The sequence below is a fragment of the Bidens hawaiensis genome, unplaced genomic scaffold (assembly GCF_021521415.1).
Source record: "Bidens hawaiensis isolate Kalapana, Puna unplaced genomic scaffold, B.hawaiensis_p1.1 tig00000978_1, whole genome shotgun sequence".
In the NCBI taxonomy this organism is placed as follows: Eukaryota; Viridiplantae; Streptophyta; class Magnoliopsida; order Asterales; family Asteraceae; genus Bidens; species Bidens hawaiensis.
The window spans coordinates 925,471-937,515 of NW_027491058.1; positions in this window are offsets into that span (position 1 = coordinate 925,471).

A 12,045-nucleotide genomic window follows, 5' to 3' on the forward strand; every position below is an offset into this window, starting at 1 on the left:
CAATCACTTGGTGAACAACTAGGTTTGTTTGTCTCAACAGATCCCTTTTCTTGCACATTTCTATTATTAATAATCTCATAAAATATAGTTTCACAATCACTATCAGAAGTAGAAACATCATTTTCATTCAAATCATTAAAAGAAGTGCCAACATCAACACTTTTGCATGATACATGATTGTTCAAAACATTTTTTAAGTATTATTATTACAGACCGGTTTATCAAAAGATTATTTTAGATTCACACATGAACCAAAAAGTGAATTTAAAATCCGTTTGTCTCCAAAACCATTGTTCATTTTCACACAATTACTTTCTTCTACACGACCTGCCGAAGAAGATGAATTACCGTTAGGACTAATTGAAGGAAGAATCGGATCAACCATCTTTGGAACAGCAGGAATAATTGTATTTGGTTTTGGCACGTGACCAATACCATAGAACATTTCATCCTTAGGTGGGGTGCAGAAGCTAAAGTGATGAAGACTGGTATAGTTATCATTGAAAGGAGTTGGAATAGCAGTATGATCATAACCTATCACAGTCTTTACTTTCACCCCAATCTGTGCCCCAATTATTCCATTAAGCTTATTAGAAGCTAACTCAAATTTATCAACGGCTATTTTCCTTTGGGCTACATCTAGCTCTAGTTTGTCAATTTTAGCATTTAATTCCACAACACGTTTTTCATGTTGTTCAGCTTGGAAAAGTTTTTCATTAAGTTTAGCCATATCGTTATTATAAGTTTTAATCCTAGTGGCATAAATCTTTCCAGATTTCCCAAGATTGACATCTAAGGCTAATAGTTTTATAACTAATGGCAACATTATGAGTTCTAAGGTGCATAACGTTATCTATACACGCTTGTGAGCAAATTTTTTGTACCTCAGAAATGACATAGGTAGGTGCAGGTGTTCCAGTAGCAGGGCTTGATGAGGTGTTTGCTTAATCAGTGAAGGCCATTCCAGCAAAGGTCAGAGGATTCTTTAACTCCATAAATTGGTCATCCTCCCAATCTGGTTGAGTTGAATCAGTAGTTCTTGTAATCATGGCCTTTGAGCTTGACTCGAAGTTTCCCTTGGATCCACTTCCTTGACCGATTCTTGGGATTCTTGACATCGAGGAGTAACTTGGAAGGGGCCTTTTGTCGTGTCTTTTATCACCCTCATTAACAAACATCTCGGTGATCTTGATGTCATTAACAGCTAGTGGTGGGTTGGTGCATTCTCTTACGAAGTGACTGGTTTCATTGCAGTTGTAGCAACGCAACTTATCCTTCTCAAACCCAATACTCTTCTCATCAGCATCTTTGAAGCTGTTCTTCCCATACTTTTTCATGAAGTTTGAAGCTCAGTGAACAGCCATGGCCATCTGGTACTTGATGTCCATTTTCCTGAGATCTTTCTTGTCGATCTCGGGAAGATCTCCTTGTTCAAAGGAAGGAGGAAACAGCTTTCCTTGCAATAACTCCTCGTGGCTTGCCATAAAGGCATGAAACAGTGCCACATTGGAGTTGTAGGGTGAAATGGTTTGAGCAGCAGAGTGAGTTGGATTGCTTGCAGGTTTCTTTTTCCCATGGGCTGTTAGGGCTTGGGAAACGGCCTTGTCATCTGCATCTTGAAAGGAACTTGAGCTTGATGGTGCTTGAGGTGCAGTAGATGTCTTGAAGGCAGAATTAGCAGTTTGAACAGCGGAGTGTGCTTGAGTCAGAAATGCAGTGCTTACACTTGATCCATTAGCTATTCCAGCTTGATTAAGAGAACTGATGTGATTACCCATCCTTAATTTTTCATCTATTTCAAATGACTTGATAAAGGAAGTCGAGTAAGCAAGGGAGGTAATTTGCAGATTGGTAGTTCTCTTGATTGTGATCACACTACTGTTCCGGGCATATGGAAGGGAGTTAAGCAACTTTTCATTGAATTCAACTTGATCATATTCAATACCAGCACTTTTGATCTTGGTAATCAAGGTTTCAAATCTTTGAATGAGACTGGCAATTTATTCTCCTTGAACATAATTGAACATGTTAAATGCTCATTTCAACATTCCTTTCTTGCTGTTTTGCATCTCAATGTTTCCCTCAAACTTTTTTATCAACGCATCCCAAAGACCTTTAGCCGTGGTGTGATCCCTCAAGGTTAGTGCAATTTCACATGAGAGGCAAACACTAAGGACACCAAAGGCCATGAGAGGCAATCACTAAGCATCCTTCTGTCATTATCATCATAAGAACTTGCTAGTTTTGGAACTTCACCATTAGCAGTAGTGGTTGTGGGATTATATGGACCTTGCTCAAGTGGTTTAAGAAGATTATAATCTTGAATTCTGATGTAGTTCTTAAAACACCACTTGAATTCCTCAAAATCATTATCCCAATTCATCACCTGCAGGCTTGTTGGTAGTTCCAGCTTCGTTCTCAAAAATCATGTAACCTCTTATAGCATCATCCCTTTTAACTTCTTCCATTGGGTTGGCCATCACTTAAAAATATTTAAGATCAAACAAAAACACAATCTGATTTGTTTGAAAAACACAAAGTATCCGAATGGGTAGTAATCGAATACAAGGTAATCAAATGTAGTGTAATCGAATGCAGGGTAATCAAAGGGATAAGCAGCTTCTGTAAAAATGTTTAAGTTTAAATTAATCGAATGGCCAAACAATCTAATCAAAAGGATGAGTCTAATCTAATAGTCTAATCTAATCAAACGAGGATTCGATTAGGTTTTGATCCGATTAGAATGTTAGCTGAATTCGATTCAATTACAAAGAGATTCGATTATAACACTTTTGGGATTCCTTTCGATTAGGAAAACTTGATTCAATTCGATTATTTCTGAATTCGATTAGATTACAAGTTGGATTCGAATCAAATGGATGATTCGATTTGAATGAGCACTCGATTCCATTACAGTGTACTTACGGAAAGTACAATGTGTACTTTCCTGCCACCTTTTTCAAGATTGCCTTTTCTAAGTAAGTCACTTCAATCACTTTGACCCTTTATGGATCTTCACAAACACCAATATTTTAACACCTTTTTAACACCAAACTTGAAGATTTTCAACCTTTTTAACACAAAATTCTTGTACTTTTAATACACAAACTCCAACACAAATCTTGAACACTTGAAGATTATGAATTTTTTGAACACTTTTGTGCCTTTGAACAACCCGTAACCTACAAGAACTCTTGAAAATCCCTCTTTAACACAAACAAGACCAAAATCCAAGGTTGTGACCCAAGATCTACAACTAGTAGAGCCCGAAGGCTCTGATACCAATTGTAGGTCCGTTGACTGGATCTAACAACACAACAACTAGTTATCTTTGATCAAACTCTACACTAGCTAGCGGAAATCACTAGTGAGGACCGTGATCTTGGATCTTGTTTGGTGATTGTTATTTCCGTGAGAGAGAGAGAGAGAGAGAGTTTGAAGGTTGTAAAGATAACGTTTTTGCAAAAGGTTATATTGTGTGAGTTACACACTCTATATATAGTGTGTAATCTCATACACCATTCTTTCATTATAAACGGCCCATTGGCCTCAAATATAGATGGCCTTGGCCCAAACATACAAAATGATAAGTCCAACTAGCTAACAAATACATAAATGAAACCTTAAATACCAATACGAAAGACTATCACAAATGGTCCTTACAGCTAAGTTAATACAAAAATCATAATTATCGAACTCTATAACCTCTAAAGTAAAAGAGTAAATAACAATATTGAAGAAAAGGGTTTTAATTTTCTTGTACCAGGTTTGATAACTTCTCTAGGCTTTATTTTACTAAGAGGTTATTTTCCACACATATCTGTCACTAATCATGTTGCTACTGGTCTAGATATCTCAACAAAACAACAAAGATATCATAGTCAATTGAGCTATTTGAAAAATAAAATAAAATGGATAACATACATTCTTAATAATCGACTTAAAAATGTCCAATTTGTATATAAGCTATACTAGAAGGATACGCGCGCGATGCAGTGGGAAACGCAGACCTTGGTAATCACGTAATAAGTTTATGTGTGTTCATTATTTTGTTTGAAATCATGAAACCGTTCAAACCGGTCATTAGTTTGATTTCAAAGTTGATTTTTTTAACTTTTGACCTGTTGATTTCAATTTTAAATGGGTTGGTTTCGATTTTCAAAAAAAAAAAAACGTTGCTAATGGTTTGGATCATGCTTTAATTTCAAAATCATCAAAACCATACCGCAAACACCCGTACGTAAAATGTTGTTTTTTTAACTGAAAAAACTATAGCAGTGTCATACTCATATTAAGGATATTAAAATACTTGTTTTTATGGTGTAATGTTTTTTTTTAAATCTTAACGTATGAAAAAGTTATGATCATTTAAAAATCGTGGTGGAATTTGGGTAAACGTAAAAATTAAAAGAATATTTATGTAAAAGATTAAGGAGCATAATTGTAAGTATTGTCTAAATTTACAAAAGCTAATTAAAGTTAAGTAGGTAAAAATGTAACAGTGTTTTGAAACCCGGATCGGACAAGCTGGTCGAACCGGGACCCGCTGGAATAAACGATATGGTCGATGCAGTTAGTGTAGGTTCTATGGACTGATCAAACAACACAACAACTAGTCTACTTGGATCAATCTCAACAATAGCTAGCGGAAATCTCTAGTGAGGAACCGAGATCTCGGATCTTGTTTGGTTTGTTATTGGCCGAAGCGAAGAGAATGAAAGTTAGAAAGAAGAGTTGGTAGATAAGGATAAGGTTTAGATTATTTGCAAAAAGGTTAAGGTTTGCATCAGAGACATACACTATTTATAGTGTATGTTCTCATGCACCATACTTACATTATCACAGCCGAATGGGCTTTTATTTACAAGTCCTCGGGCCCAAGCATGTAAAGAAAACAAACCGACTAGCTAACTAATATAATCGTTAAAGCACGAGTAAATACAAAGGACTATTACACAAAACGGGACCTTATAATCTCCCTCTCGTCTTTAGTATTTAGTCTGTCAGCTCTCGTCTTTAGTTGGTCTCATAGTTGAATACATAGCCATAATCAAATGGTTGATTCTCAACAAGAAAGCGAACAAACTTGTTGAATTTCTCAACAATATGATATGTGGTGTCTTTGCGATGATCTTCAAAGGTGCACAAGGGCGAGTTGTAGAGCTTGAGTAAGTTATCGTGGCAAAGACCCGCCAGCTCTTGCGCATCGAAGAAGCGGAGGTGATGCATGGTGTCACAATGAATGTTCACCATGTGATGAAATCATAAAGAAGATTGTCTTCATAGGGCATACCGTGCATAATAGGTTCTCCATGTTCCTCGGGAATATTGTATCTCCATCCCTCCTTCTTTCCAGTCACTGGATTGACTTCCTTTGAAATAAAAGATCTACCAGGATTCAAAGGAAAGTTTGGGTAGTCATCCTTCCATTAGTTCTTGAGAAACCTCTTAAATCAACCCTCCACGGTGCTTTCCTCTTCGCATCCACCAACAGTTCTCCTAAATTAGTTCATGTCAAACATGGAAAAAGTGTGCATATCTCCATAAGTGAGATATATCAGGTCACCATTTGTACGTTGAATAGCCCAACTTTTGCAATTTTTGTGCCATCGTGCGTAGAGGATGGGAGAGTCATCATGATATGGCTTTAACCTCCATCTTAAGCTTGCCATTTTGCTAACACAATAATGCTTGTTATATTTCTTTTTCTTCTTTTTAGCACGTTTGGCAGGTGGACTGCCAAGGGGCTCTTCAGCTGGTTCTTCTATCTCCCTTTCCGGAGTATCCGGATTATGAGTGTAGTTTATTCCATCATCGCTATCTTCTTTATTGTCTTCCACAACTTCTTGAACTGGGGAGCTGGTATCTGTAAAATAATAAACGTTAAAACCCAAGGCTATTTCAGCCTCAACAACAACGTCAACATCCCTTGTTCGTTGAGCTTCACTTGGCGGCTCTTGTTCACTGGCCTTATTACCACCACTGGCTTCATTTCCTCCACTGTCATCATCATCACCACTCTCATCACGCGGTTCATCGAACGTACATATCATCATCCTCTTTCTCCACATCATCGACATTCCCATCGTCATCCGAGTAATCATCATCGGACTTGTCATTATCTTCACTATCACCGTCGTCACCATTACCTCCTTGAACCGGTGGTTGTTGAAAAATAGGAACTATCTCAAAAGTAGCGGGAGCACTCACTTGTGCAACCGAAGTAGTTGCAACAAGTGCAGAACTCATTGCACTGACCTGCCTAGTTGTAGTGGCAGTAGTAGCAACAAGCTTAGTGCTTGTGATGGTTCCAACAACCATTGGCTCCTTAACAGTAGTACTTGTACCAGCACCACTTCCACTAGCACCTTTACCGACACATCAGATAGGATTCCATTAATCTTACCTTGAGCTCTGACCCTTTCGGTATCAGTGACTAGATTGGCGAGATCTGATCTTCTGTTGTTGCTCTCCTCATTCCTTGGCTCGTTGGCTCGTAAGAATTCTCTGAAGGTCTCCATCAGATGAGCCCTCAAGTTGTTCGCATCATCATCAGTCAGACGCATTACCTTCATGACAACAAGGTAAAGGTTGACGAGGGACTCGTTCACCTAATTATGACTGTTGTTTACATCACGTTGATCCTCCATTTCACCTTCAAGTTGCTCAATCATCGTCCGCAGCCTAAAATTCTCACCCATTAGCCTGTCCACGTCCCTAGGCGAACTGGAGGCACCTCCGACAAGTGAACTTTTGAGCTAAGCATCTCAAACTCGATCACTTCATTATAAATAGTTGAGTCTAACTCCCTCCTCAGATTGTTTGCAAAGTTGAAGGAGGAAGGAAGATCGGTTTCTAAGGCAGAAAATCTCGATTGAAGCCACTCAACATCATCATGCTGCTCAGCGTTTCTCAACGAATTTTGATTCTTCAACTCCTGCTAATTGCTGATTCTTTTCTAGAATGTGTCAATCCACTCCCATTGGCACACCATCCGAGCTCTGTCCAGCTCTCGGTCTTCCTCAAATCGAGCCACTCGAGATGCAAGAGCATCCCGCTGCCTTGTTATATGCTCGTTGATAGCTTGTTGATCTTTGACAAAGCTCTCGTTTAGCACGGTTCTCGTTTGCTTCCTCAAGTTCTCTAATCCTATCAAGGATAGGATCTTGAAACATAGGGGACTTCTTCGACTTACCTCTAGAGATAGGGGTAGCTTCTATGATTGGGCTCTTTAGTGTGGAGGGAGGTGTGGTTGAGATGGTTGATTATGGAGTGGTTGGAATAGGTATGGTTAAGGTTTGGGTTAGGAGGATGTTGTGATGGTTAGAGGTAAGCTTATTGGTTCGGTGGTGCTGGCTAAGGTCTATTAGGTGGTTTGTGTGTGAATAGGTGATATAAAGGTAGAAGTACAAAATGATGAACCCTTAATCGGTGAAGTAAATTGATATGTTGGTGAGGTAACGGGTGAGGTGATCCTAGGTGGTGATAGGGTTTGGGTTATTGGTTCTGTCTCGGCTTGGGTGGTTATGGGTAGGTTTCCTAGAATGGAAGGCAAGGGTTCGTATGGTGAAGTTTCGGGAGGTGTAATGGGTTCGTCTCTAAGGGTAGGGGATTTCGATTTGGATTTTGGCTTTGACTTTAGTTGGGTTGAGATTTCGATGGGGTTTTGGTTATCTTAACTTGTTTGGCCTTAAGTTTTTCTATGGATTTGGCTAGGATGGTGGGTGATTCTACGTGAGGGTCAGCTATGGTGGTGGTTTGTGTGGTAGGTGGTGTGGATGCTAAGAATTCACTAATCATAGCTGAAGTCGAAGGAAAAATTATCTTAAGTGTAGTCATCTTTGCAGAGCTGGACTTCTTGGAGTCCTTCCTCCGCTTCAAATGTTTGAAGGGGCGCTCGGGCTCCTCCTCTTCATTAGTAGTAGCAGCAGGTGTCTTTGACGTCTCACCAGTTTTTCTTACCGGTGCTCATCTTCCACATCAATGTTCAGCCTTAGTAGTTTCTGGCTCAACTTCAGGCTCGTCCCGCTCTTCTTCTTCTTCTTCTTCTTCTTCTTCTTCTTCTTTAACATCATCACCATCATGACCATCATCATACCCACTATCCCCTTCTTCCTCAACCTCTGTCTCAGGTTCTCTCTCAGCAAATTGACCAAACTTGGACCCAGGCTCTTCACCCTTATACTTATACACACTCCTCCCAGTAGGCTCAACCATAGGCTTGAATGCAGATTGTTGAACCATATTCACATAATGAGGCTCAGATGGCCCAACAACCTCTCCTTCTTCATCAACTTCATCTTCTTCTGGATATACAAGTCTTGGAGTGTTGGGTAGAAGATCATCCAGAATCAGTTGCACGAATCTGGGATACATCATTTTTCCCTTCTTGGCAAGCATATTGAGTTGAATGTTCTTGAAGAACAACTTGGAGTAATTGTACTTCCTTTTTCGAGTTAAGCACAACATAACACCAACCCAGTCAGCGCTGATCTTATCAAATCATCCCTTTTGTGATGACAGACAGTTTGCAATAATATGAAACAAAAGCTTCCAATAAGACGGCAGGTGCCTCTTCTCACATGTGCTCCACACAATGTCATAGCCTATCTCTCGAAGATATCCTAAAATCTCTGCTTTTGTGAATGATTTGGACGGATCACTAGCACCATCCTTGATCTTTAAGGCTCTCCTTATAACCTCCTCAACCACTACAATACTTTGATCAGCCACCGTTGATGTAATAACCGTTCCTTTCTTTTTCGTCTTTGCATTGGCCCAAAATTGCTCAACCCAAGAATCATGAACTTATGGGTATATAACATAAGATAGTGTGCATGATTGTAATCCCTTGATCATCGAGGAGAACATCTTATATTTCCACTTTCATGGAAGCTCTAAGGGACAAAAGTTGTTATGATGCTACAACCACAAACAAAAGAAGCATAAGTATTGATGATTGAGTTTTGAGATATAAGATTATATACTATACAAACCATTAATCATAAAAAAAATAAAAATGAAAATAAAGTAAAATTTAAATAAAAAATAAAATAAAATAAAATAAACAAGATTAAAACTTTACAAAAATTGTACAAACATGTTTGAAGATGATTTATAAAAATTGTCAAGTCCAATTTAATCTAATCGAATGTCCTTAATCTCTATTTTAGTTAATGTGACAAGTTACAAAAGGTTCAAGTACCAAGTAATCAAATTGAATGATGAAATAGATTAGACATGATGGAATCTGTTATTTTCAAAAACTATTAAGTCACAACTTATCTAATCGAATGAGAACTCAATCTAATCGAATCATGGATTAATCTAATCGAATGTCTAATCGATTCGAATGATATATGAGTAGATTATATTAGAATAATGGTTATTAAATTTTTTTCAAGTTTCAACTAATCTAATCGAATGAAGGATTCTAATCTAATCAGAATCTAATCTAATTGAATGGTGATTCGATTAGAATGGATTTTGAATTCGATTCGATTAGAATTTATGTTATTTCTCAACTCGATTACTTTGTCCTTGTATAGATTTTCTCAGACCCTTGTTCATTCTAATCTAATGGCTATTCGATTACATATCCCTAAGAAATTTCCTGATCAAGTCCTTTTCTTGTCGAATGGCTATTCGATTACTTATCCCTTAAGAAATTTTCTGATCAAGTCCTTTTCTTGTCGAATGGCTATTCTATTACTTTGTCCTTTAACAATTTTCTCACCCAGCATATTCTAATCGAATCTCTATTTGATTAGAATAGATTATGCCATTCGATTAGAATGGTTTAACCTACTCTTATCGAATGCGCGCAACTCAGATTCGATTAGAATCCCATACATTTCCGAAATACAAATCTCTTTACAATATCATCCTTTCTGGGTTCATACACCCTCATTTAGGGTTTCTGGGTGATTCAAACCAACCTCCAAACACGTTTTCTTGGTAAAAAAGAACCTAAAAAGGTCCGATAAACCCTAACATTTTAAAAACTATACAAACTATAACAAAATCTCAATTAAATCAACACATATAATCCTTATGACATTAATAACATGATTATAGCAACAAATTAAACAAATAACAACATAAAAAGTCCATATTGGATCTGAATAGTTCCGCCAGGGACTATTCGTGAACCAAGAACAAGAACAAGAACAAGATGAAGATGATGAATGATGTTATACCATGGGTGGAGGATTCATATATGATGATAATCAAGTTTGATTGAGAAAACAGATTTGTGGATTTGAGTTTTAGATCTAGGGTTTGTTGTTGGAAGAGGCGGTGGAGAGAAAACGTAGAGAGAGAAAGTAGAGAGTGTTTGGTTAATTTGAAAGTGAATGAGGATAAGATATTTTGACTGACCCTGTTAGCCTATCTCACGATAGGGTCAAAACACCTCAAGTTTTAAACAATTTTACACTCTCGACCGCCTAACTCTGAAATATTTAAAATATTAAACCCGTAAAATATTTACCCACCGAATCCGAACACTTAAAGTATATATACAAGATATATTACTGTTGGCCCGATAATTAACAAACTTTGCATGAAGACTTTGTTTTACAAACCACAATCCCTTTTAAAATTAAAGATACGACTAATAAAAATAAAAAATAATATAAAATAATAAAAATAAAAGTAAAAGTTAAATCATACTTAATCACGTTAAGTTGCAAACAAAACAAAACAAAAGAAAAATAAAAATAAAATTAAATTTGAAGAAAAGATGAAATTAACATTATAATAATTATACTAATTTAAAGGTTAATTAAATTGCATATTTTTGGTGAGAAAGGTCACAACATGAAATCACATTATCTATTAACGTCCTAGATCACACTTCTATTTAGATATCGTTATGCAAAGAACTCAAAGTCAATTGTAGATATAATTTATCCACTTTAAACTTAATAAATATTTTGATGTCAACGTGATACGTTAAGGTATGTATTAAGCACGACACTTATGTGGTCCCCATTTAATCCGATAAATTACAAACTCCATCATACCACGGGCTTAGTTTTCTTTCATATGTCACCTCAACTTGACTTAAACCTTTCTTATTTGATGTAAGGCCCCGTTACCGGTAGCCCTACTTTCGTATTGGATTTACTCATAAACACAGTTCTAAATATCAGAGTTAATTAAAACATTTACGCGGAATATAAAACTTTCATAAAACATTACATAATTCATAACTTGTCTCAAAACATCCTTTGTCTTTCAACATTAAAGCATTAAAATTAAAACATCATAAGTCTTCAGATACCAGACTCTTATTCAGTGCCGCGTGTCTCCTCAAGCGAGCTGCCTCATCCTACTCACATGCGTGCATACTAAAAGTCAGCTACGCTGAGTGAGTTCTAGTTAATCACATAATCATACAATACATTCTTACATTTCATACTTAACCTCTTAACTTTCTTTCATACACACCTAAGTGCTTTTACTTTCATTTTTACCTTCATACTTTCTTTACATACATAATCATACGTTTTAAAGAGCCTTTCGCCGTATAACCTCACAGATATTATAAGGGTCTGGTCCCTAGTTTTCTAATATTAGAAGGGTTCGATTCCCTAACATCACAGATATTATAAGGGTCTGGTCCCTAACATCACAGATATTATAAGGGTCTGGTCCCTAGTTTTCGAATATTAGTAGGGTTCGATTCCCTCTTCGTTACCATACAACCATACATCATACCTCGAGTATTATTAGGGCTCGGTACCCTCCTTCCTCGAATATTAGTAGGGTTCGGTTCCCTAGTTCTCGAATATTAGTAGGGTTCGATTCCCTCTTCGTTACCATACAACCATACATCATACCTCGAGTATTATTAGGGCTCGGTACCCTCCTTCCTCGAATATTAGTAGGGTTCGGTTCCCTAGTTCTCGAATATTAGTAGGGTTCGATTCTCTCTTCGTTACCATACAACCATACATCATACCTCGAGTATTATTAGGGCTCGGTACCCTCCTTCCTCAAATATTAGTAGGGTTCGGTTCCCTAGTTCTCGAATATTAG